The sequence below is a fragment of the Silurus meridionalis genome, chromosome 18, assembly GCF_014805685.1.
Source record: "Silurus meridionalis isolate SWU-2019-XX chromosome 18, ASM1480568v1, whole genome shotgun sequence".
In the NCBI taxonomy this organism is placed as follows: domain Eukaryota; kingdom Metazoa; phylum Chordata; class Actinopteri; order Siluriformes; family Siluridae; genus Silurus; species Silurus meridionalis.
In genome coordinates, this window is record NC_060901.1 from 8,449,857 (window position 1) to 8,453,512 (window position 3,656).

The window sequence follows — 3,656 nt, forward strand, 5'->3', positions numbered from 1 at the left end:
AACTGGAGTGTCCATCATAGAGACCTGACCTCAACCTCACTAAACACCTTTGGTATGGCTAAATGGTCACACATCCCCATAACCAGACTCCAAATCTCCCAGATTAGTTGTGTAAAAAGCACATGATCAGGCGAAACCTGAATTCCTATATGATTGTGTTGATTAAACACTGACACATAGACAGGGAAGAACAACTACTGCTGGAAAGTCGTGTGTTTGTCATCATCCCCAGACAAAGATATTCTCATGTTAGCAATCTACAGACTGGTAATTATCTCATTACTCCTTTAGGATTGTAAAGGCTTATTATCTATTCAGTAAATTCACCATAGTTTGTTGGTTTGAGTTGTGGTATTTAACCTTGGTCTATTTGAACGAATTTTCAGGATTACTCTCATCACCCCATAGGAGCCAGAAGCCAAACCGATAATTATGTTCCCCCTGATTGAAAAAGGAGAATCAATAAGGATCACTGCCGTGTTTTTGGGGCATCCATCAAATGTCGTAATCTGGGAGTGTGGCTCTTACACCGCCTCCACTGCCAGCCCCTACCCCACCCATTCTCGAGTGGTAGCATTTCATTTATTGGGAGCATAGAAGGATATTTCTGTATCGATTGCTCTGTGATTGTGGCATTTTCTGCTTTGGAAACTCAATTGGTGTGTAAAGCGCAACCTTGCAAATGCAAGTGGTGCAGATCAGCAGTATCAGAGGTATCCTTTGCATGTGCACAGTGAAAATGTGGGTAGATATTGTGTGCTAAGAGACTTTCAACTAGATTACACAGATTGTCGAATGTTGAAATTTTTCATTCGTCAATGATTGATGCAAAAAAAGGCAAATGTGTCCATTGTCCATTGTTTTCCTGGTTTTTCAGGTTCTGGTGGTAAAATTAAATTTCTATTTTATACCAGGAGGTTGGGACCTTAAGAAAGAATGAAATGTAAGCTTCTCACAGGGCCACATTTGCTTGTTTCTTTAGTACAAGGAAGTTAAAATCACTTTCAGTTCATGCATGCTAGGATCTAATGGACAATAAGTACTCCACCGATCTGTCAATGACAAATAATTTATCTGCGGCAGATTTGAGAGAAATCGAAGCTAATTAACATTTATCCTTAATTTGCAGCAGTGCGCTTGACGAGGACAGCTGCGGTGCAGCTCGTCGGAGGGAGAGACTTCAGAGCCAGGTGAATTCCCGAGCAGACGGTTTGATCTCGAATACATGTATTCCATCTCTTCTCTGTCACTGGGGAAGTAGGCGTCAAGGTCAGAACTCAAAGACAAGTGTGCACGGCAGGAGACGCTCGGCGGCGAGCCATCGCACGCTCTTGCTCCGGCCCTTTGCTTTTGTGCGCATCATGGCAGCATCAGAAGCGCTAGACTGACACTAGTGAAGTCCCTGGGTAGCAGCCATCACTACCTGTTTCTCCATCTCCCCGAGAAGCAAACTCTTGTTTTAATTGCATCATTAATATCATTACAGCTGAAGTGCCAATTATCTTCTCTGCTTTTTACCTGGGCTTTGTGTTCGTTAGACAAAGAATGACTGTGCGTGACTCTCCTGGTGAGGTGAAATTCACCAAGACTGAGGGCTAAGGTCAAACCTCCAGTGCCATCCAATTGATAATAGGAAGAAAACAGTCAAACAAAAAAACCTGGAGACTGCTTCTGTTGGATTTTCTTTAAATGTGCACAATGCTTCAATCCCTTTTTATTTTGTTTTTGCTTTGCAGTTTTCTCACTAATAAATCTTTTCCTCAGGCAGACAACTTTGCATCAAGAGCATGCTTGATTTCAATCAAAAGCTTATGCTCCTGCAGTTGAGCCAAAATGTCACACTGCAGATTTCAGTCAGCGCTAAATAACAGGTGATTTTTAATATGTAAACTAATTATTTCTTAAGTATATTGAGTTGTTTTAAAATATCACCCCAGAATGTGGGGGTGTAGTAGCTCAGTGGTTAAGGCTCTGGGTTACTGATCAGAAGGTCGGGGGTTCAAGCCAAGGCATTGCCAAGCTGCACCCCCTGGGGCCCTTAAACAAGGTCCTTAACCCTTTGAGTTTTAGGAAAGCTGTAAACTAACCCTGCCGACCCTGACCCTGCACTCTAACCCCAGCTTCCTAACATCGCTGAGAAACGCAAAAAAAATAAATAAAAAATATTTCAGTGAACATGTGATGAGTATAAAACACCCTCATTTCTCTTTCTAGTAGGTCAGATGAATACACAGCATTCCGGGGACTTTAGGTAATAAAACTGTTGCATTAGTTTTCTTAGCACATCCACTCAAATTAGCTTAAATCCCATTCCCATATTTAGTTTGCAAACTGGCACATGTCACCCTGCATCAAATCCCAATTCCTACTGTCAAGATGTACTGTCAAATACGTCACACCAGCTTGTGTCACATCATGTTACTAATTATGCATAGATTCCAGCACGGAGTCTGACACCATTTTGAAGTGCACTCATGACATTTTTCGTTCACTTTGTTCCACACATTTGTCATTTGATACTATTTATCAACATTGTGTGGTAGTTTTAATGATTTGGCCTGTCAGCAGTAAAGAATGACATCCTCTCAAGAATATACAAGTTAGACTAGTCCTACATATTTTATACCACGTCTTCATTCTGAAATATTGCCGTTCCTTTTTTAAGCCTCTCAGTGTTATTGGACCTATTTTCAAACATGTGTTAAATATATGATGTGTGCTCTCCATCATTCACATCAAGGACCACAGTGTGTCTGTCCAAGAAGAATTAGCTAGTGGACTACTGTAACTGATGGAAAGTTGACATCTCGTAAGGCTCCCTATTTCGTCTTCGGAGCCTCCGAATGACAAATCCTAGTCCTGGTGTGTAATGAATGTAGTTGACATGTGACTACTGTCTCATTACAAACCGCTTTTTGGTGTGGAAACACCTCCCGGACCACACCATTTTTCACATCCGCTCTCTGGACTAAAAACATTGATGAATAAAACAACAGAAAAGCAATCAGTCTGAGCAAAGGGATGTGTCAGAGAGTGAGTGAGAGCCACTCTGGTCAGTTGACAGATCCAGACACTTTGTTAAAAAGAGCATGACGCCACCATATAATTTGTAATAATAGAGTACAAAGGCATGGATGTACCTGTTACCTCATTTTCTCTTGGAAACCCAGATTAAAAAGTAGCTAAGGCTGAGTTTCAGATTTCTCTGTTATATGGAGATGTTGATATATATCAGGATCCTAGGTAATAACCATCTTGTAATAATATTCTAAATGATGTATAAAATATTTGAGCACAAGATTTTTAAGATTTCGATGATGTGTCAAATGTAATGATTTATATCAAATGCAAAATTGTGCCCCAAGCGTCAGAGCTCCATATTCTTATGAATAATTCAACTGTAATTCAGCTATTCCCCATGGCATCTGTTTCCTGGAAGCTTAATTAATTTACATTTCATTCACTGTGTGACCCCATAATCAAATTAGACTTATATGACAAATGAACACATCCGTAAAAGTATCAATCTTCAGACTTTCTGACGATCTCATTTGGTTTTTGATCCCAATTCCCAAACATTTCAACCATTACAATTTCTTCCTTTTGTATTACGTTATGAATTTTACAACAGCGCAAACTTTATTATTATTTTTTAA